The following is a 24,261-nucleotide window of genomic DNA, read 5'->3' as shown; positions in this document are numbered from 1 at the left end:
ACTCATCTTTCTTTTTCAAGATGTCCAAAAACTCATCTTTCTTTTTCAAGCTTTTCAACCTTTCCCAAAAACTCATCTTTCTTTTTCAAGCTTTTCAACCTTTCCCAAAAACTCATCTTTCTTTTTCAAGCTTTTCAACCTTTCCCAAAAACTCATCTTTCTTTTTCAAGATGTCCAAAAACTCATCTTTCTTTTTCAAGCTTTTCAACCTTTCCCAAAAACTCATCTTTCTTTTTCAAGCTTTTCAACCTTTCCCAAAAACTCATATTTCTTTTTCAAGATGTCCAAAAACTCATCTTTCTTTTTCAAGCTTTTCAACCTTTCCCAAAAACTCATCTTACTTTTTCAAGATGTCCAAAAACTCATCTTTCTTTTTCAAGCTTTTCAACCTTTCCCAAAAACCCATCTTTCTTTTTCAAGCTTTTCAACCTTTCCCAAAAACTCATCTTTCTTTTTCAAGATGTCCAAAAACTCATCTTTCTTTTTCAAGCTTTTCAACCTTTCCCAAAAACTCATCTTTCTTTTTCAAGATGTCCAAAAACTCATCTTTCTTTTTCAAGCTTTTCAACCTTTCCCAAAAACTCATCTTTCTTTTTCAAGCTTTTCAACCTTTCCCAAAAACTCATCTTTCTTTTTCAAGAGGTCCAAAAACTCATCTTTCTTTTTCAAGCTTTTCAACCTTTCCCAAAAACTCATCTTTCTTTTTCAAGCTTTTCAACCTTTCCCAAAAACTCATCTTTCTTTTTCAAGATGTCCAAAAACTCATCTTTCTTTTTCAAGCTTTTCAACCTTTCCCAAAAACTCATCTTTCTTTTTCAAGATGTCCAAAACTCATCTTTCTTTTTCAAGCTTTTCAACCTTTCCCAAAAACTCATCTTTCTTTTTCAAGCTTTTCAACCTTTCCCAAAAACTCATCTTTCTTTTTCAAGATGTCCAAAAACTCATCTTTCTTTTTCAAGCTTTTTAACCTTTCCCAAAAACTCATCTTTCTTTTTCAAGCTTTGCAACCTTTCCCAAAAACTCATCTTTCTTTTTCAAGCTTTTCAACCTTTCCCAAAAACTCATCTTTCTTTTTCAAGATGTCCAAAAACTCATCTTTCCTTTTCAAGCTTTTTAACCTTTCCCAAAAACTCATCTTTCTTTTTCAAGCTTTTCAACCTTTCCCAAAAACTCATCTTTCTTTTTCAAGATGTCCAAAAACTCATCTTTCTTTTTCAAGCTTTTCAACCTTTCCCAAAAACTCATCTTTCTTTTTCAAGATGTCCAAAAACTCATCTTTCTTTTTCAAGCTTTTCAACCTTTCCCAAAAACTCATCTTTCTTTTTCAAGCTTTTCAACCTTTCCCAAAAACTCATCTCTCTTTTTCAAGCTTTTCAACCTTTCCCAAAAACTCATCTTTCTTTTTCAATATGTCCCAAAATCTCATATTTCTTTTTCAAGATGTCCAAAATCTCATTTCTTTTTCAATATGTCCCAAAATCTCATTTCTTTTTCAAGATGTCCCAAAATCTCATATTTCTTTTTCAAGATGTCCAAAATCTCATTTCTTTTTCAATATGTCCCAAAATCTCATTTCTTTTTCAAGATGTCCCAAAATCTCATATTTCTTTTTCAATATGTCCCAAAATCTCATATTTCTTTTTCAAGATGTCCAAAATCTCATTTCTTTTTCAATATGTCCCAAAATCTCATATTTCTTTTTCAAGATGTCCAAAATCTCATTTCTTTTTCAATAAGTCCCAAAATCTCATTTCTTTTTCAAGATGTCCCAAAATCTCATATTTCTTTTTCAATATGTCCCAAAATCTCATATTTCTTTTTCAATATGTCCCAAAATCTCATATTTCTTTTTCAAGATGTCCAAAATCTCATATTTCTTTTTCAAGATATCCAAAATCTCATTTCTTTTTCAATATGTCCCAAAATCTCTTTTTTTTTTTTTTTTTTTTTTTTTTTTTTTGTATACAAGATCGAGGCTCGTGAAAGAGCGAACATTTATCACACAGAAAGACAAACCGACACATAAAACATATAACATCGGGAGCGGTAGACAAGATGGGGAGAGAGGGGGAAGGACACAAACACAATATTTGAGAGCAGGGACCGAGAGACATGGAGACATCGAGAGATCTGAGAGAGGGCGAGGGCTTTGGGGGGGGGGGGGGGGCATGGGAAGGGGGCGGTGGGAGAGGTATAAAACATATGGACACTGCCAGGACTTCCAGGAAAGAAGTTGGAATTTCAAACAAGGTGGATCTGGGGTGAATTAGCGGGGGTAGAAAAGATCAAGGTTTTGGATGGGGGAAGATAAGAGATGGTGGTGAACAGCTGTTTTAAAGACCTGGAGGGAGGAGTGGGATTGAAGGGAGTGAGGGAGTTTGTTCCAGAGGCGGGAGAAAAGAGGAATGAAAGAGTGAAGGTGAGCAGAGAGCCGAGATTTCGGCAGTTTAACCATCAGAGGGTTGCTGGCAGATCTTGTGCGACCTGTAGGAATATTTGGGGGACAGAGCACAGAGAGAGCTGGGGGTGCAAGGCCGGAGAGGAGTCGGTAGAAGACAGAAAGACCACCTACCTGCCTGCGGTGAGTGAGTGAAAGGCCCTCAGAGATAGCTTCATCGCGGGAGATTCCAATAATTCTGAAAGCTTTGGTTTCAACAGCGTGAAGCCGAGCTAGGTGTGAGGCAGGAGCACCGGCCCATAGGGGAGAACAGTATTCCATTGAGCTGCGGATGAAAGCCTTGTATGTGGTGAGGAGCTCAGGTGTGCCGAGGAAGGACTTCGCACGACGGAGGATGCCGTTTCTTTTTCAAGATGTCCCAAAATCTCATATTTCTTTTTCAATATGTCCCAAAATCTCATATTTCTTTTTCAATATGTCCCAAAAGCTCATATTTCTTTTTCAAGATGTCCAAAATCTCATATTTCTTTTTCAAGATGTCCAAAATCTCATTTCTTTTTCAATATGTCCCAAAATCTCATTTCTTTTTCAAGATGTCCCAAAATCTCATATTTCTTTTTCAATATGTCCCAAAATCTCATATTTCTTTTTCAATATGTCCCAAAATCTCATATTTCTTTTTCAATATGTCCCAAAATCTCATATTTCTTTTTCAATATGTCCCAAAAACTCATATTTCTTTTTCAATATGTCCCAAAATCTCATATTTCTTTTTCAAGATGTCCAAAAACTCATATTTCTTTTTCAATATGTCCCAAAATCTCAAATTTCTTTTTCAATATGTCCCAAAATCACATATTTCTTTTTCAATATGTCCCAAAATCTCATATTTCTTTTTCAAGATGTCCAAAAACTCATATTTCTTTTTCAATATGTCCCAAAAACTCATTTCTTTTTCAATATGTCCCAAAATCTCATATTTCTTTTTCAAGATGTCCAAAAACTCATATTTCTTTTTCAATATGTCCCAAAATCTCATATTTCTTTTTCAAGATGTCCAAAAACTCATATTTCTTTTTCAATATGTCCCAAAATCTCAAATTTCTTTTTCAATATGTCCCAAAATCTCATATTTCTTTTTCAATATGTCCCAAAAACACATATTTCTTTTTCAATATGTCCCAAAATCTCATATTTCTTTTTCAATATGTCCCAAAATCTCATATTTCTTTTTCATTATGTCCCAAAAACTCATATTTCTTTTTCAATATGTCCCAAAAACTCATATTTCTTTTTCAATATGTCCCAAAATCTCATATTTCTTTTTCAATATGTCCCAAAATCTCATATTTCTTTTTCATTATGTCCCAAAAACTCATATTTTTTTTTCAATATGTCCCAAAATCTCATATATCTTTTTCAATATGTCCGAAAATCTCATATTTCTTTTTCAATATGTCCGAAAATCTCATATTTCTTTTTCAATATGTCCCAAAAACTCATATTTCTTTTTCAATACGTCCCAAAATCTCATATTTCTTTTTCAAGATGTCCAAAAACTCATATTTCTTTTTCAAGATGTCCAAAAACTCATCTTTCTTTTTCAAGATGTCCAAAAACTCATCTTTCTTTTTCAAGATGTCCAAAAACTCATATTTCTTTTTCAAGATGTCCAAAAACCCATCCTTCTTTTTCAAGCTTTTCAACCTTTCCCAAAAACTCATATTTCTTTTTCAATATGTCCCAAAATCTCATATTTCTTTTTCAATATGTCCCAAAATCTCATATTTCTTTTTCAATATGTCCCAAAATCTCATATTTCTTTTTCAATATGTCCCAAAATCTCATATTTCTTTTTCAATATGTCCCAAAATCTCATATTTCTTTTTCAATTTGTCCCAAAAACTCATATTTCTTTTTCAATATGTCCCAAAATCCCATATTTCTTTTTCAATATGTCCCAAAATCTCATATTTCTTTTTCAATATGTCCCAAAAATTCACATTTCTTTTTCAATATGTCCCAAAATCTCATATTTCTTTTTCAAGATGTCCAAAAACTCATATTTCTTTTTCAAGATGTCCAAAAACTCATCTTTCTTTTTCAAGATGTCCAAAAACTCATCTTTCTTTTTCAAGATGTCCAAAAACTCATCTTTCTTTTTCAAGATGTCCAAAAACTCATATTTCTCTTTCAAGATGTCCAAAAACTCATATTTCTTTTTCAAGATGTCCAAAAACTCATATTTCTTTTTCAAGATGTCCAAAAACTCATATTTCTTTTTCAAGATGTCCAAAAACTCATCTTTCTTTTTCAAGATGTCCAAAAACTCATCTTTCTTTTTCAAGATGTCCAAAAACTCATCTTTCTTTTTCAAGATGTTCAAAAACTCATCTTTCTTTTTCAAGATGTCCAAAAACTCATCTTTCTTTTTCAAGATGTCCAAAATCTCATATTTCTTTTTCAAGATGTCCAAAATCTCATATTTATTTTTCAAGATGTCCAAAATCTCATTTCTTTTTCAATATGTCCCAAAATCTCATTTCTTTTTCAAGATGTCCCAAAATCTCATATTTCTTTTTCAATATGTCCCAAAATCTCATATATCTTTTTCAATATGTCCCAAAATCTCATATTTCTTTTTCAATATGTCCCAAAATCTCATATTTCTTTTTCAATATGTCCCAAAAACTCATATTTCTTTTTCAATATGTCCCAAAATCTCATATTTCTTTTTCAAGATGTCCAAAAACTCATATTTCTTTTTCAATATGTCCCAAAATCTCAAATTTCTTTTTCAATATGTCCCAAAATCACATATTTCTTTTTCAATATGTCCCAAAATCTCATATTTCTTTTTCAAGATGTCCAAAAACTCATATTTCTTTTTCAATATGTCCCAAAAACTCATTTCTTTTTCAATATGTCCCAAAATCTCATATTTCTTTTTCAAGATGTCCAAAAACTCATATTTCTTTTTCAATATGTCCCAAAATCTCATATTTCTTTTTCAAGATGTCCAAAAACTCATAGTTCTTTTTCAATATGTCCCAAAATCTCAAATTTCTTTTTCAATATGTCCCAAAATCTCATATTTCTTTTTCAATATGTCCCAAAAACTCATAATTCTTTTTCAATATGTCCCAAAATCTCAAATTTCTTTTTCAATATGTCCCAAAATCTCATATTTCTTTTTCAATATGTCCCAAAAACTCATAATTCTTTTTCAATATGTCCCAAAATCTCATATTTCTTTTTCAATATGTCCCAAAATCTCATATTTCTTTTTCATTATGTCCCAAAATCTCATATTTCTTTTTCAAGATGTCCAAAATCTCATTTCTTTTTCAAGATGTCCCAAAATCTCATTTCTTTTTCAAGATGTCCAAAATCTCATATTTCTTTTTTGAGATGTCCAAAATCTCATTTATTTTTCAATATGTCCCAAAATCTCATATTTCTTTTTCAAGATGTCCAAAATCTCATTTCTTTTTCAAGATGTCCAAAATCTCATTTCTTTTTCAAGATGTCCAAAATCTCATATTTCTTTTTCAAGATGTCCAAAATCTCATTTCTTTTTCAATATGTCCCAAAAACTCATCTTTCTTTTTCAAGATGTCCAAAAACTCATCTTTCTTTTTCAAGATGTCCAAAATCTCATTTCTTTTTCAAGATGTCCAAAATCTCATATTTCTTTTTCAAGATGTCCAAAATCTCATTTCTTTTTCAAGATGTCCAAAATCTCATATTTCTTTTTCAAGATGTCCAAAATCTCATTTCTTTTTCAAGATGTCCCAAAATCTCATATTTCTTTTTCAATATGTCCCAAAATCTCATATTTCTTTTTCAATATGTCCCAAAAACTCATATTTCTTTTTCAATATGTCCCAAAATCTCATATTTCTTTTTCAAGATGTCCAAAAACTCATATTTCTTTTTCAATATGTCCCAAAATCTCAAATTTCTTTTTCAATATGTCCCAAAATCTCATATTTCTTTTTCAAGATGTCCAAAAACTCATTTATTTTTCAATATGTCCCAAAAACTCATTTCTTTTTCAATATGTCCCAAAATCTCATATTTCTTTTTCAAGATGTCCAAAAACTCATCTTTCTTTTTCAAGATGTCCAAAAACTCATATTTCTTTTTCAAGATGTCCAAAAACTCATATTTCTTTTTCAAGATGTCCAAAAACTCATATTTCTTTTTCAAGATGTCCAAAAACTCATATTTCTTTTTCAAGATGTCCAAAAACTCATCTTTCTTTTTCAAGATGTCCAAAAACTCATCTTTCTTTTTCAAGATGTCCAAAAACTCATCTTTCTTTTTCAAGATGTTCAAAAACTCATCTTTCTTTTTCAAGATGTCCAAAAACTCATCTTTCTTTTTCAAGATGTCCAAAAACTCATCTTTCTTTTTCAAGATGTTCAAAAACTCATCTTTCTTTTTCAAGATGTCCAAAAACTCATCTTTCTTTTTCAAGATGTCCAAAAACTCATCTTTCTTTTTCAAGATGTCCAAAAACTCATCTTTCTTTTTCAAGATGTCCAAAAACTCATATTTCTTTTTCAAGATGTTCAAAAACTCATCTTTCTTTTTCAAGATGTCCAAAAACTCATCTTTCTTTTTCAAGGTGTTCAAAAAGTCATCTTTCTTTTCCAAGATGTCAAAAATCTCATCTTTCTTTTTCAAGATGTCCAAAAACTCATATTTCTTTTTCAAGATGTCCAAAAACTCATATTTCTTTTGCAAGATGTTCAAAAACTCAGCTTTCTTTTTCAAGATGTCCAAAAACTCATCTTTCTTTTTCAAGATGTCCAAAAACTCATATTTCTTTTTCAAGATGTTCAAAAACTCATCTTTCTTTTTCAAGATGTCCAAAAACTCATCTTTCTTTTTCAAGATGTCCAAAATCTCATTTCTTTTTCAAGATGTCCAAAATCTCATATTTCTTTTTCAAGATGTCCAAAATCTCATTTCTTTTTCAATATGGCCCAAAATCTCATATTTCTTTTTCAAGATGTCCAAAATCTCATTTCTTTTTCAAGATGTCCCAAAATCTCATTTCTTTTTCAAGATGTCCAAAATCTCATATTTCTTTTTTGAGATGTCCAAAATCTCATTTCTTTTTCAATATGTCCCAAAATCTCATATTTCTTTTTCAAGATGTCCAAAATCTCATTTCTTTTTAAAGATGTCCAAAATCTCATTTCTTTTTCAAGATTTTCAAAAACTCATCTTTCTTTTTCAAGATGTCCAAAAACTCATCTTTCTCTTTCAAGATGTCCAAAATCTCATTTCTTTTTCAAGATGTCCAAAATCTCATATTTCTTTTTCAAGATGTCCAAAATCTCATTTCTTTTTCAATATGTCCCAAAATCTCATTTCTTTTTCAAGATGTCCAAAATCTCATATTTCTTTTTTGAGATGTCCAAAATCTCATTTCTTTTTCAATATGTCCCAAAATCTCATATTTCTTTTTCAAGATGTCCAAAATCTCATTTCTTTTTCAAGATGTCCAAAATCTCATTTCTTTTTCAAGATGTCCAAAATCTCATATTTCTTTTTCAAGATGTCCAAAATCTCATTTCTTTTTCAATATGTCCCAAAAACTCATCTTTCTTTTTCAAGATGTCCAAAAACTCATATTTCTTTTTCAAGATGTTCAAAAACTCATCTTTCTTTTTCAAGATGTCCAAAAACTCATCTTTCTTTTTCAAGATGTCCAAAATCTCATTTCTTTTTCAAGATGTCCAAAATCTCATATTTCTTTTTCAAGATGTCCAAAATCTCATTTCTTTTTCAAGATGTCCAAAATCTCATATTTCTTTTTCAAGATGTCCCAAAATCTCATATTTCTTTTTCAATATGTCCCAAAATCTCATATTTCTTTTTCAATATGTCCCAAAAACTCATATTTCTTTTTCAATATGTCCCAAAATCTCATATTTCTTTTTCAAGATGTCCAAAAACTCATATTTCTTTTTCAATATGTCCCAAAATCTCAAATTTCTTTTTCAATATGTCCCAAAATCTCATATTTCTTTTTCAAGATGTCCAAAAACTCATATTTCTTTTTCAATATGTCCCAAAAACTCATTTCTTTTTCAATATGTCCCAAAATCTCATATTTCTTTTTCAAGATGTCCAAAAACTCATATTTCTTTTTCAATATGTCCCAAAATCTCATATTTCTTTTTCAAGATGTCCAAAAACTCATATTTCTTTTTCAATATGTCCCAAAAACTCATATTTCTTTTTCAATATGTCCCAAAATCTCACATTTCTTTTTCAATATGTCCCAAAATCTCATATTTCTTTTTCATTATGTCCCAAAAACTCATATTTCTTTTTCAATATGTCCCAAAATCTCATATTTCTTTTTCAATATGTCCAAAAATCTCATATTTCTTTTTCAATATGTCCAAAATCTCATATTTCTTTTTCAAGATGTCCAAAATCTCATAGTTCTTTTTCAAGATGTCCAAAAACTCATATTTCTTTTTCAAGATGTCCAAAAACTCATCTTTCTTTTTCAAGCTTTTCAACCTTTCCCAAAAACTCATCTCTCTTTTTCAAGCTTTTCAACCTTTCCCAAAAACTCATCTTTCTTTTTCAAGATGTCCAAAAACTCATCTTTCTTTTTCAAGCTTTTCAACCTTTCCCAAAAACTCATCTTTCTTTTTCAAGCTTTTCAACCTTTCCCAAAAACTCATCTTTCTTTTTCAAGATGTCCAAAAACTCATCTTTCTTTTTCAAGCTTTTCAACCTTTCCCAAAAACTCATCTTTCTTTTTCAAGCTTTTCAACCTTTCCCAAAAACTCATCTTTCTTTTTCAAGCTTTTCAACCTTTCCCAAAAACTCATCTTTCTTTTTCAAGATGTCCAAAAACTCATCTTTCTTTTTCAAGCTTTTCAACCTTTCCCAAAAACTCATCTTTCTTTTTCAAGCTTTTCAACCTTTCCCAAAAACTCATATTTCTTTTTCAAGATGTCCAAAAACTCATCTTTCTTTTTCAAGCTTTTCAACCTTTCCCAAAAACTCATCTTACTTTTTCAAGATGTCCAAAAACTCATCTTTCTTTTTCAAGCTTTTCAACCTTTCCCAAAAACCCATCTTTCTTTTTCAAGCTTTTCAACCTTTCCCAAAAACTCATCTTTCTTTTTCAAGATGTCCAAAAACTCATCTTTCTTTTTCAAGCTTTTCAACCTTTCCCAAAAACTCATCTTTCTTTTTCAAGATGTCCAAAAACTCATCTTTCTTTTTCAAGCTTTTCAACCTTTCCCAAAAACTCATCTTTCTTTTTCAAGCTTTTCAACCTTTCCCAAAAACTCATCTTTCTTTTTCAAGAGGTCCAAAAACTCATCTTTCTTTTTCAAGCTTTTCAACCTTTCCCAAAAACTCATCTTTCTTTTTCAAGCTTTTCAACCTTTCCCAAAAACTCATCTTTCTTTTTCAAGATGTCCAAAAACTCATCTTTCTTTTTCAAGCTTTTCAACCTTTCCCAAAAACTCATCTTTCTTTTTCAAGATGTCCAAAACTCATCTTTCTTTTTCAAGCTTTTCAACCTTTCCCAAAAACTCATCTTTCTTTTTCAAGCTTTTCAACCTTTCCCAAAAACTCATCTTTCTTTTTCAAGATGTCCAAAAACTCATCTTTCTTTTTCAAGCTTTTTAACCTTTCCCAAAAACTCATCTTTCTTTTTCAAGCTTTGCAACCTTTCCCAAAAACTCATCTTTCTTTTTCAAGCTTTTCAACCTTTCCCAAAAACTCATCTTTCTTTTTCAAGATGTCCAAAAACTCATCTTTCCTTTTCAAGCTTTTTAACCTTTCCCAAAAACTCATCTTTCTTTTTCAAGCTTTTCAACCTTTCCCAAAAACTCATCTTTCTTTTTCAAGATGTCCAAAAACTCATCTTTCTTTTTCAAGCTTTTCAACCTTTCCCAAAAACTCATCTTTCTTTTTCAAGATGTCCAAAAACTCATCTTTCTTTTTCAAGCTTTTCAACCTTTCCCAAAAACTCATCTTTCTTTTTCAAGCTTTTCAACCTTTCCCAAAAACTCATCTCTCTTTTTCAAGCTTTTCAACCTTTCCCAAAAACTCATCTTTCTTTTTCAATATGTCCCAAAATCTCATATTTCTTTTTCAAGATGTCCAAAATCTCATTTCTTTTTCAATATGTCCCAAAATCTCATTTCTTTTTCAAGATGTCCCAAAATCTCATATTTCTTTTTCAAGATGTCCAAAATCTCATTTCTTTTTCAATATGTCCCAAAATCTCATTTCTTTTTCAAGATGTCCCAAAATCTCATATTTCTTTTTCAATATGTCCCAAAATCTCATATTTCTTTTTCAAGATGTCCAAAATCTCATTTCTTTTTCAATATGTCCCAAAATCTCATATTTCTTTTTCAAGATGTCCAAAATCTCATTTCTTTTTCAATAAGTCCCAAAATCTCATTTCTTTTTCAAGATGTCCCAAAATCTCATATTTCTTTTTCAATATGTCCCAAAATCTCATATTTCTTTTTCAATATGTCCCAAAATCTCATATTTCTTTTTCAAGATGTCCAAAATCTCATATTTCTTTTTCAAGATATCCAAAATCTCATTTCTTTTTCAATATGTCCCAAAATCTCTTTTTTTTTTTTTTTTTTTTTTTTTTTTTTGTATACAAGATCGAGGCTCGTGAAAGAGCGAACATTTATCACACAGAAAGACAAACCGACACATAAAACATATAACATCGGGAGCGGTAGACAAGATGGGGAGAGAGGGGGAAGGACACAAACACAATATTTGAGAGCAGGGACCGAGAGACATGGAGACATCGAGAGATCTGAGAGAGGGCGAGGGCTTTGGGGGGGGGGGGGGGCATGGGAAGGGGGCGGTGGGAGAGGTATAAAACATATGGACACTGCCAGGACTTCCAGGAAAGAAGTTGGAATTTCAAACAAGGTGGATCTGGGGTGAATTAGCGGGGGTAGAAAAGATCAAGGTTTTGGATGGGGGAAGATAAGAGATGGTGGTGAACAGCTGTTTTAAAGACCTGGAGGGAGGAGTGGGATTGAAGGGAGTGAGGGAGTTTGTTCCAGAGGCGGGAGAAAAGAGGAATGAAAGAGTGAAGGTGAGCAGAGAGCCGAGATTTCGGCAGTTTAACCATCAGAGGGTTGCTGGCAGATCTTGTGCGACCTGTAGGAATATTTGGGGGACAGAGCACAGAGAGAGCTGGGGGTGCAAGGCCGGAGAGGAGTCGGTAGAAGACAGAAAGACCACCTACCTGCCTGCGGTGAGTGAGTGAAAGGCCCTCAGAGATAGCTTCATCGCGGGAGATTCCAATAATTCTGAAAGCTTTGGTTTCAACAGCGTGAAGCCGAGCTAGGTGTGAGGCAGGAGCACCGGCCCATAGGGGAGAACAGTATTCCATTGAGCTGCGGATGAAAGCCTTGTATGTGGTGAGGAGCTCAGGTGTGCCGAGGAAGGACTTCGCACGACGGAGGATGCCGTTTCTTTTTCAAGATGTCCCAAAATCTCATATTTCTTTTTCAATATGTCCCAAAATCTCATATTTCTTTTTCAATATGTCCCAAAAGCTCATATTTCTTTTTCAAGATGTCCAAAATCTCATATTTCTTTTTCAAGATGTCCAAAATCTCATTTCTTTTTCAATATGTCCCAAAATCTCATTTCTTTTTCAAGATGTCCCAAAATCTCATATTTCTTTTTCAATATGTCCCAAAATCTCATATTTCTTTTTCAATATGTCCCAAAATCTCATATTTCTTTTTCAATATGTCCCAAAATCTCATATTTCTTTTTCAATATGTCCCAAAAACTCATATTTCTTTTTCAATATGTCCCAAAATCTCATATTTCTTTTTCAAGATGTCCAAAAACTCATATTTCTTTTTCAATATGTCCCAAAATCTCAAATTTCTTTTTCAATATGTCCCAAAATCACATATTTCTTTTTCAATATGTCCCAAAATCTCATATTTCTTTTTCAAGATGTCCAAAAACTCATATTTCTTTTTCAATATGTCCCAAAAACTCATTTCTTTTTCAATATGTCCCAAAATCTCATATTTCTTTTTCAAGATGTCCAAAAACTCATATTTCTTTTTCAATATGTCCCAAAATCTCATATTTCTTTTTCAAGATGTCCAAAAACTCATATTTCTTTTTCAATATGTCCCAAAATCTCAAATTTCTTTTTCAATATGTCCCAAAATCTCATATTTCTTTTTCAATATGTCCCAAAAACACATATTTCTTTTTCAATATGTCCCAAAATCTCATATTTCTTTTTCAATATGTCCCAAAATCTCATATTTCTTTTTCATTATGTCCCAAAAACTCATATTTCTTTTTCAATATGTCCCAAAAACTCATATTTCTTTTTCAATATGTCCCAAAATCTCATATTTCTTTTTCAATATGTCCCAAAATCTCATATTTCTTTTTCATTATGTCCCAAAAACTCATATTTTTTTTTCAATATGTCCCAAAATCTCATATATCTTTTTCAATATGTCCGAAAATCTCATATTTCTTTTTCAATATGTCCGAAAATCTCATATTTCTTTTTCAATATGTCCCAAAAACTCATATTTCTTTTTCAATACGTCCCAAAATCTCATATTTCTTTTTCAAGATGTCCAAAAACTCATATTTCTTTTTCAAGATGTCCAAAAACTCATCTTTCTTTTTCAAGATGTCCAAAAACTCATCTTTCTTTTTCAAGATGTCCAAAAACTCATATTTCTTTTTCAAGATGTCCAAAAACCCATCCTTCTTTTTCAAGCTTTTCAACCTTTCCCAAAAACTCATATTTCTTTTTCAATATGTCCCAAAATCTCATATTTCTTTTTCAATATGTCCCAAAATCTCATATTTCTTTTTCAATATGTCCCAAAATCTCATATTTCTTTTTCAATATGTCCCAAAATCTCATATTTCTTTTTCAATATGTCCCAAAATCTCATATTTCTTTTTCAATTTGTCCCAAAAACTCATATTTCTTTTTCAATATGTCCCAAAATCCCATATTTCTTTTTCAATATGTCCCAAAATCTCATATTTCTTTTTCAATATGTCCCAAAAATTCACATTTCTTTTTCAATATGTCCCAAAATCTCATATTTCTTTTTCAAGATGTCCAAAAACTCATATTTCTTTTTCAAGATGTCCAAAAACTCATCTTTCTTTTTCAAGATGTCCAAAAACTCATCTTTCTTTTTCAAGATGTCCAAAAACTCATCTTTCTTTTTCAAGATGTCCAAAAACTCATATTTCTCTTTCAAGATGTCCAAAAACTCATATTTCTTTTTCAAGATGTCCAAAAACTCATATTTCTTTTTCAAGATGTCCAAAAACTCATATTTCTTTTTCAAGATGTCCAAAAACTCATCTTTCTTTTTCAAGATGTCCAAAAACTCATCTTTCTTTTTCAAGATGTCCAAAAACTCATCTTTCTTTTTCAAGATGTTCAAAAACTCATCTTTCTTTTTCAAGATGTCCAAAAACTCATCTTTCTTTTTCAAGATGTCCAAAATCTCATATTTCTTTTTCAAGATGTCCAAAATCTCATATTTATTTTTCAAGATGTCCAAAATCTCATTTCTTTTTCAATATGTCCCAAAATCTCATTTCTTTTTCAAGATGTCCCAAAATCTCATATTTCTTTTTCAATATGTCCCAAAATCTCATATATCTTTTTCAATATGTCCCAAAATCTCATATTTCTTTTTCAATATGTCCCAAAATCTCATATTTCTTTTTCAATATGTCCCAAAAACTCATATTTCTTTTTCAATATGTCCCAAAATCTCATATTTCTTTTTCAAGATGTCCAAAAACTCATATTTCTTTTTCAATATGTCCCAAAATCTCAAATTTCTTTTTCAATATGTCCCAAAATCACATATTTCTTTTTCAATATGTCCCAAAATCTCATATTTCTTTTTCAAGATGTCCAAAAACTCATATTTCTTTTTCAATATGTCCCAAAAACTCATTTCTTTTTCAATATGTCCCAAAATCTCATATTTCTTTTTCAAGATGTCCAAAAACTCATATTTCTTTTTCAATATGTCCCAAAATCTCATATTTCTTTTTCAAGATGTCCAAAAACTCATAGTTCTTTTTCAATATGTCCCAAAATCTCAAATTTCTTTTTCAATATGTCCCAAAATCTCATATTTCTTTTTCAATATGTCCCAAAAACTCATAATTCTTTTTCAATATGTCCCAAAATCTCAAATTTCTTTTTCAATATGTCCCAAAATCTCATATTTCTTTTTCAATATGTCCCAAAAACTCATAATTCTTTTTCAATATGTCCCAAAATCTCATATTTCTTTTTCAATATGTCCCAAAATCTCATATTTCTTTTTCATTATGTCCCAAAATCTCATATTTCTTTTTCAAGATGTCCAAAATCTCATTTCTTTTTCAAGATGTCCCAAAATCTCATTTCTTTTTCAAGATGTCCAAAATCTCATATTTCTTTTTTGAGATGTCCAAAATCTCATTTCTTTTTCAATATGTCCCAAAATCTCATATTTCTTTTTCAAGATGTCCAAAATCTCATTTCTTTTTCAAGATGTCCAAAATCTCATTTCTTTTTCAAGATGTCCAAAATCTCATATTTCTTTTTCAAGATGTCCAAAATCTCATTTCTTTTTCAATATGTCCCAAAAACTCATCTTTCTTTTTCAAGATGTCCAAAAACTCATCTTTCTTTTTCAAGATGTCCAAAATCTCATTTCTTTTTCAAGATGTCCAAAATCTCATATTTCTTTTTCAAGATGTCCCAAAATCTCATTTCTTTTTCAAGATGTCCAAAATCTCATATTTCTTTTTCAAGATGTCCAAAATCTCATTTCTTTTTCAAGATGTCCCAAAATCTCATATTTCTTTTTCAATATGTCCCAAAATCTCATATTTCTTTTTCAATATGTCCCAAAAACTCATATTTCTTTTTCAATATGTCCCAAAATCTCATATTTCTTTTTCAAGATGTCCAAAAACTCATATTTCTTTTTCAATATGTCCCAAAATCTCAAATTTCTTTTTCAATATGTCCCAAAATCTCATATTTCTTTTTCAAGATGTCCAAAAACTCATTTATTTTTCAATATGTCCCAAAAACTCATTTCTTTTTCAATATGTCCCAAAATCTCATATTTCTTTTTCAAGATGTCCAAAAACTCATCTTTCTTTTTCAAGATGTCCAAAAACTCATATTTCTTTTTCAAGATGTCCAAAAACTCATATTTCTTTTTCAAGATGTCCAAAAACTCATATTTCTTTTTCAAGATGTCCAAAAACTCATATTTCTTTTTCAAGATGTCCAAAAACTCATCTTTCTTTTTCAAGATGTCCAAAAACTCATCTTTCTTTTTCAAGATGTCCAAAAACTCATCTTTCTTTTTCAAGATGTTCAAAAACTCATCTTTCTTTTTCAAGATGTCCAAAAACTCATCTTTCTTTTTCAAGATGTCCAAAAACTCATCTTTCTTTTTCAAGATGTTCAAAAACTCATCTTTCTTTTTCAAGATGTCCAAAAACTCATCTTTCTTTTTCAAGATGTCCAAAAACTCATCTTTCTTTTTCAAGATGTCCAAAAACTCATCTTTCTTTTTCAAGATGTCCAAAAACTCATATTTCTTTTTCAAGATGTTCAAAAACTCATCTTTCTTTTTCAAGATGTCCAAAAACTCATCTTTCTTTTTCAAGGTGTTCAAAAAGTCATCTTTCTTTTCCAAGATGTCAAAAATCTCATCTTTCTTTTTCAAGATGTCCAAAAACTCATATTTCTTTTTCAAGATGTCCAAAAACTCATATTTCTTTTGCAAGATGTTCAAAAACTCAGCTTTCTTTTTCAAGATGTCCAAAAACTCATCTTTCTTTTTCAAGATGTCCAAAAACTCATATTTCTTTTTCAAGATGTTCAAAAACTCATCTTTCTTTTTCAAGATGTCCAAAAACTCATCTTTCTTTTTCAAGATGTCCAAAATCTCATTTCTTTTTCAAGATGTCCAAAATCTCATATTTCTTTTTCAAGATGTCCAAAATCTCATTTCTTTTTCAATATGGCCCAAAATCTCATATTTCTTTTTCAAGATGTCCAAAATCTCATTTCTTTTTCAAGATGTCCCAAAATCTCATTTCTTTTTCAAGATGTCCAAAATCTCATATTTCTTTTTTGAGATGTCCAAAATCTCATTTCTTTTTCAATATGTCCCAAAATCTCATATTTCTTTTTCAAGATGTCCAAAATCTCATTTCTTTTTAAAGATGTCCAAAATCTCATTTCTTTTTCAAGATGTCCAAAATCTCATATTTCTTTTTCAAGATGTCCAAAATCTCATTTCTTTTTCAATATGTCCCAAAAACTCATCTTTCTTTTTCAAGATGTCCAAAAACTCATTTCTTTTTCAAGATGTTCAAAAACTCATCTTTCTTTTTTAAGAAGTCCAAAAACTCATCTTTCTTTTTCAAGATGTCCAAAATCTCATTTCTTTTTCAAGATGTCCAAAATCTCATATTTCTTTTTCAAGATGTCCAAAATCTCATTTCTTTTTCAAGATGTCCAAAATCTCATATTTCTTTTTCAAGATGTCCAAAATCTCATTTCTTTTTCAAGATGTCCCAAAATCTCATATTTCTTTTTCAATATGTCCCAAAATCTCATATTTCTTTTTCAATATGTCCCAAAAACTCATATTTCTTTTTCAATATGGCCCAAAATCTCATATTTCTTTTTCAAGATGTCCAAAAACTCATATTTCTTTTTCAATATGTCCCAAAATCTCAAATTTCTTTTTCAATATGTCCCAAAATCTCATATTTCTTTTTCAAGATGTCCAAAAACTCATATTTCTTTTTCAATATGTCCCAAAAACTCATTTCTTTTTCAATATGTCCCAAAATCTCATATTTCTTTTTCAAGATGTCCAAAAACTCATATTTCTTTTTCAATATGTCCCAAAATCTCATATTTCTTTTTCAAGATGTCCAAAAACTCATATTTCTTTTTCAATATGTCCCAAAATCTCAAATTTCTTTTTCAATATGTCCCAAAATCTCATATTTCTTTTTCAATATGTCCCAAAAACTCATATTTCTTTTTCAATATGTCCCAAAATCTCACATTTCTTTTTCAATATGTCCCAAAATCTCATATTTCTTTTTCATTATGTCCCAAAAACTCATATTTCTTTTTCAATATGTCCCAAAATCTCATATTTCTTTTTCAATATGTCCAAAAATCTCATATTTCTTTTTCAATATGTCCAAAATCTCATATTTCTTTTTCAAGATGTCCAAAATCTCATAGTTCTTTTTCAAGATGTCCAAAAACTCATATTTCTTTTTCAAGATGTCCAAAAACTCATCTTTCTTTTTCAAGCTTTTCAACCTTTCCCAAAAACTCATCTCTCTTTTTCAAGCTTTTCAACCTTTCCCAAAAACTCATCTTTCTTTTTCAAGATGTCCAAAAACTCATCTTTCTTTTTCAAGCTTTTCAACCTTTCCCAAAAACTCATCTTTCTTTTTCAAGCTTTTCAACCTTTCCCAAAAACTCATCTTTCTTTTTCAAGATGTCCAAAAACTCATCTTTCTTTTTCAAGCTTTTCAACCTTTCCCAAAAACTCATCTTTCTTTTTCAAGCTTTTCAACCTTTCCCAAAAACTCATCTTTCTTTTTCAAGCTTTTCAACCTTTCCCAAAAACTCATCTTTCTTTTTCAAGATGTCCAAAAACTCATCTTTCTTTTTCAAGCTTTTCAACCTTTCCCAAAAACTCATCTTTCTTTTTCAAGCTTTTCAACCTTTCCCAAAAACTCATATTTCTTTTTCAAGATGTCCAAAAACTCATCTTTCTTTTTCAAGCTTTTCAACCTTTCCCAAAAACTCATCTTACTTTTTCAAGATGTCCAAAAACTCATCTTTCTTTTTCAAGCTTTTCAACCTTTCCCAAAAACCCATCTTTCTTTTTCAAGCTTTTCAACCTTTCCCAAAAACTCATCTTTCTTTTTCAAGATGTCCAAAAACTCATCTTTCTTTTTCAAGCTTTTCAACCTTTCCCAAAAACTCATCTTTCTTTTTCAAGATGTCCAAAAACTCATCTTTCTTTTTCAAGCTTTTCAACCTTTCCCAAAAACTCATCTTTCTTTTTCAAGCTTTTCAACCTTTCCCAAAAACTCATCTTTCTTTTTCAAGATGTCCAAAAACTCATCTTTCTTTTTCAAGCTTTTCAACCTTTCCCAAAAACTCATCTTTCTTTTTCAAGCTTTTCAACCTTTCCCAAAAACTCATCTTTCTTTTTCAAGATGTCCAAAAACTCATCTTTCTTTTTCAAGCTTTTCAACCTTTCCCAAAAACTCATCTTTCTTTTTCAAGATGTCCAAAACTCATCTTTCTTTTTCAAGCTTTTCAACCTTTCCCAAAAACTCATCTTTCTTTTTCAAGCTTTTCAACCTTTCCCAAAAACTCATCTTTCTTTTTCAAGATGTCCAAAAACTCATCTTTCTTTTTCAAGCTTTTTAACCTTTCCCAAAAACTCATCTTTCTTTTTCAAGCTTTGCAACCTTTCCCAAAAACTCATCTTTCTTTTGCAAGCTTTTCAACCTTTCCCAAAAACTCATCTTTCTTTTTCAAGATGTCCAAAAACTCATCTTTCCTTTTCAAGCTTTTTAACCTTTCCCAAAAACTCATCTTTCTTTTTCAAGCTTTTCAACCTTTCCCAAAAACTCATCTTTCTTTTTCAAGATGTCCAAAAACTCATCTTTCTTTTTGAAGCTTTTCAACCTTTCCCAAAAACTCATCTTTCTTTTTCAAGATGTCCAAAAACTCATCTTTCTTTTTCAAGCTTTTCAACCTTTCCCAAAAACTCATCTTTCTTTTTCAAGCTTTTCAACCTTTCCCAAAAACTCATCTCTCTTTTTCAAGCTTTTCAACCTTTCCCAAAAACTCATCTTTCTTTTTCAATATGTCCCAAAATCTCATATTTCTTTTTCAAGATGTCCAAAATCTCATTTCTTTTTCAATATGTCCCAAAATCTCATTTCTTTTTCAAGATGTCCCAAAATCTCATATTTCTTTTTCAAGATGTCCAAAATCTCATTTCTTTTTCAATATGTCCCAAAATCTCATTTCTTTTTCAAGATGTCCCAAAATCTCATATTTCTTTTTCAATATGTCCCAAAATCTCATATTTCTTTTTCAAGATGTCCAAAATCTCATTTCTTTTTCAATATGTCCCAAAATCTCATATTTCTTTTTCAAGATGTCCAAAATCTCATTTCTTTTTCAATAAGTCCCAAAATCTCATTTCTTTTTCAAGATGTCCCAAAATCTCATATTTCTTTTTCAATATGTCCCAAAATCTCATATTTCTTTTTCAATATGTCCCAAAATCTCATATTTCTTTTTCAAGATGTCCAAAATCTCATATTTCTTTTTCAAGATATCCAAAATCTCATTTCTTTTTCAATATGTCCCAAAATCTCTTTTTTTTTTTTTTTTTTTTTTTTTTTTTTTTGTATACAAGATCGAGGCTCGTGAAAGAGCGAACATTTATCACACAGAAAGACAAACCGACACATAAAACATATAACATCGGGAGCGGTAGACAAGATGGGGAGAGAGGGGGAAGGACACAAACACAATATTTGAGAGCAGGGACCGAGAGACATGGAGACATCGAGAGATCTGAGAGAGGGCGAGGGCTTTGGGGGGGGGGGGGGCATGGGAAGGGGGCGGTGGGAGAGGTATAAAACATATGGACACTGCCAGGACTTCCAGGAAAGAAGTTGGAATTTCAAACAAGGTGGATCTGGGGTGAATTAGCGGGGGTAGAAAAGATCAAGGTTTTGGATGGGGGAAGATAAGAGATGGTGGTGAACAGCTGTTTTAAAGACCTGGAGGGAGGAGTGGGATTGAAGGGAGTGAGGGAGTTTGTTCCAGAGGCGGGAGAAAAGAGGAATGAAAGAGTGAAGGTGAGCAGAGAGCCGAGATTTCGGCAGTTTAACCATCAGAGGGTTGCTGGCAGATCTTGTGCGACCTGTAGGAATATTTGGGGGACAGAGCACAGAGAGAGCTGGGGGTGCAAGGCCGGAGAGGAGTCGGTAGAAGACAGAAAGACCACCTACCTGCCTGCGGTGAGTGAGTGAAAGGCCCTCAGAGATAGCTTCATCGCGGGAGATTCCAATAATTCTGAAAGCTTTGGTTTCAACAGCGTGAAGCCGAGCTAGGTGTGAGGCAGGAGCACCGGCCCATAGGGGAGAACAGTATTCCATTGAGCTGCGGATGAAAGCCTTGTATGTGGTGAGGAGCTCAGGTGTGCCGAGGAAGGACTTCGCACGACGGAGGATGCCGTTTCTTTTTCAAGATGTCCCAAAATCTCATATTTCTTTTTCAATATGTCCCAAAATCTCATATTTCTTTTTCAATATGTCCCAAAAGCTCATATTTCTTTTTCAAGATGTCCAAAATCTCATTTCTTTTTCAATATGTCCCAAAATCTCATTTCTTTTTCAAGATGTCCCAAAATCTCATATTTCTTTTTCAATATGTCCCAAAATCTCATATTTCTTTTTCAATATGTCCCAAAATCTCATATTTCTTTTTCAATATGTCCCAAAATCTCATATTTCTTTTTCAATATGTCCCAAAAACTCATATTTCTTTTTCAATATGTCCCAAAATCTCATATTTCTTTTTCAAGATGTCCAAAAACTCATATTTCTTTTTCAATATGTCCCAAAATCTCAAATTTCTTTTTCAATATGTCCCAAAATCACATATTTCTTTTTCAATATGTCCCAAAATCTCATATTTCTTTTTCAAGATGTCCAAAAACTCATATTTCTTTTTCAATATGTCCCAAAAACTCATTTCTTTTTCAATATGTCCCAAAATCTCATATTTCTTTTTCAAGATGTCCAAAAACTCATATTTCTTTTTCAATATGTCCCAAAATCTCATATTTCTTTTTCAAGATGTCCAAAAACTCATATTTCTTTTTCAATATGTCCCAAAATCTCAAATTTCTTTTTCAATATGTCCCAAAATCTCATATTTCTTTTTCAATATGTCCCAAAAACACATATTTCTTTTTCAATATGTCCCAAAATCTCATATTTCTTTTTCAATATGTCCCAAAATCTCATATTTCTTTTTCATTATGTCCCAAAAACTCATATTTCTTTTTCAATATGTCCCAAAAACTCATATTTCTTTTTCAATATGTCCCAAAATCTCATATTTCTTTTTCAATATGTCCCAAAATCTCATATTTCTTTTTCATTATGTCCCAAAAACTCATATTTTTTTTTCAATATGTCCCAAAATCTCATATATCTTTTTCAATATGTCCGAAAATCTCATATTTCTTTTTCAATATGTCCGAAAATCTCATTTCTTTTTCAATATGTCCCAAAAACTCATATTTCTTTTTCAATACGTCCCAAAATCTCATATTTCTTTTTCAAGATGTCCAAAAACTCATATTTCTTTTTCAAGATGTCCAAAAACTCATCTTTCTTTTTCAAGATGTCCAAAAACTCATCTTTCTTTTTCAAGATGTCCAAAAACTCATATTTCTTTTTCAAGATGTCCAAAAACCCATCCTTCTTTTTCAAGCTTTTCAACCTTTCCCAAAAACTCATATTTCTTTTTCAATATGTCCCAAAATCTCATATTTCTTTTTCAATATGTCCCAAAATCTCATATTTCTTTTTCAATATGTCCCAAAATCTCATATTTCTTTTTCAATATGTCCCAAAATCTCATATTTCTTTTTCAATATGTCCCAAAATCTCATATTTCTTTTTCAATTTGTCCCAAAAACTCATATTTCTTTTTCAATATGTCCCAAAATCCCATATTTCTTTTTCAATATGTCCCAAAATCTCATATTTCTTTTTCAATATGTCCCAAAAATTCACATTTCTTTTTCAATATGTCCCAAAATCTCATATTTCTTTTTCAAGATGTCCAAAAACTCATATTTCTTTTTCAAGATGTCCAAAAACTCATCTTTCTTTTTCAAGATGTCCAAAAACTCATCTTTCTTTTTCAAGATGTCCAAAAACTCATCTTTCTTTTTCAAGATGTCCAAAAACTCATATTTCTCTTTCAAGATGTCCAAAAACTCATATTTCTTTTTCAAGATGTCCAAAAACTCATATTTCTTTTTCAAGATGTCCAAAAACTCATATTTCTTTTTCAAGATGTCCAAAACTCATCTTTCTTTTTCAAGATGTCCAAAAACTCATCTTTCTTTTTCAAGATGTCCAAAAACTCATCTTTCTTTTTCAAGATGTTCAAAAACTCATCTTTCTTTTTCAAGATGTCCAAAAACTCATCTTTCTTTTTCAAGATGTCCAAAATCTCATATTTCTTTTTCAAGATGTCCAAAATCTCATATTTATTTTTCAAGATGTCCAAAATCTCATTTCTTTTTCAATATGTCCCAAAATCTCATTTCTTTTTCAAGATGTCCCAAAATCTCATATTTCTTTTTCAATATGTCCCAAAATCTCATATATCTTTTTCAATATGTCCCAAAATCTCATATTTCTTTTTCAATATGTCCCAAAATCTCATATTTCTTTTTCAATATGTCCCAAAAACTCATATTTCTTTTTCAATATGTCCCAAAATCTCATATTTCTTTTTCAAGATGTCCAAAAACTCATATTTCTTTTTCAATATGTCCCAAAATCTCAAATTTCTTTTTCAATATGTCCCAAAATCACATATTTCTTTTTCAATATGTCCCAAAATCTCATATTTCTTTTTCAAGATGTCCAAAAACTCATATTTCTTTTTCAATATGTCCCAAAAACTCATTTCTTTTTCAATATGTCCCAAAATCTCATATTTCTTTTTCAAGATGTCCAAAAACTCATATTTCTTTTTCAATATGTCCCAAAATCTCATATTTCTTTTTCAAGATGTCCAAAAACTCATAGTTCTTTTTCAATATGTCCCAAAATCTCAAATTTCTTTTTCAATATGTCCCAAAATCTCATATTTCTTTTTCAATATGTCCCAAAAACTCATAATTCTTTTTCAATATGTCCCAAAATCTCAAATTTCTTTTTCAATATGTCCCAAAATCTCATATTTCTTTTTCAATATGTCCCAAAAACTCATAATTCTTTTTCAATATGTCCCAAAATCTCATATTTCTTTTTCAATATGTCCCAAAATCTCATATTTCTTTTTCATTATGTCCCAAAATCTCATATTTCTTTTTCAAGATGTCCAAAATCTCATTTCTTTTTCAAGATGTCCCAAAATCTCATTTCTTTTTCAAGATGTCCAAAATCTCATATTTCTTTTTTGAGATGTCCAAAATCTCATTTCTTTTTCAATATGTCCCAAAATCTCATATTTCTTTTTCAAGATGTCCAAAATCTCATTTCTTTTTCAAGATGTCCAAAATCTCATTTCTTTTTCAAGATGTCCAAAATCTCATATTTCTTTTTCAAGATGTCCAAAATCTCATTTCTTTTTCAATATGTCCCAAAAACTCATCTTTCTTTTTCAAGATGTCCAAAAACTCATATTTCTTTTTCAAGATGTTCAAAAACTCATCTTTCTTTTTCAAGATGTCCAAAAACTCATCTTTCTTTTTCAAGATGTCCAAAATCTCATTTCTTTTTCAAGATGTCCAAAATCTCATATTTCTTTTTCAAGATGTCCAAAATCTCATTTCTTTTTCAAGATGTCCAAAATCTCATATTTCTTTTTCAAGATGTCCAAAATCTCATTTCTTTTTCAAGATGTCCCAAAATCTCATATTTCTTTTTCAATATGTCCCAAAATCTCATATTTCTTTTTCAATATG

At 30.6% G+C, this 24,261-nt stretch overlaps 1 protein-coding gene across 3 annotated transcripts in view; it reads left to right on the top strand.

Moving 5' to 3' along the window:
* Positions 1 to 24,261, top strand: part of UROS (uroporphyrinogen III synthase) — a 153,598-nt gene that overhangs the window by 64,445 nt on the left and 64,892 nt on the right. The gene's annotated exons all lie outside the window — the stretch shown is intronic.

The sequence above is a fragment of the Myxine glutinosa genome, chromosome 1 (genome assembly GCF_964187855.1).
Source record: "Myxine glutinosa chromosome 1, kmMyxGlut1.1, whole genome shotgun sequence".
NCBI classification, from domain to species: Eukaryota; Metazoa; Chordata; class Myxini; order Myxiniformes; family Myxinidae; genus Myxine; species Myxine glutinosa.
The sequence above is the reverse complement of the archived record's forward strand: the minus strand, read 5'-3'. Positions and strand labels throughout refer to the sequence as shown.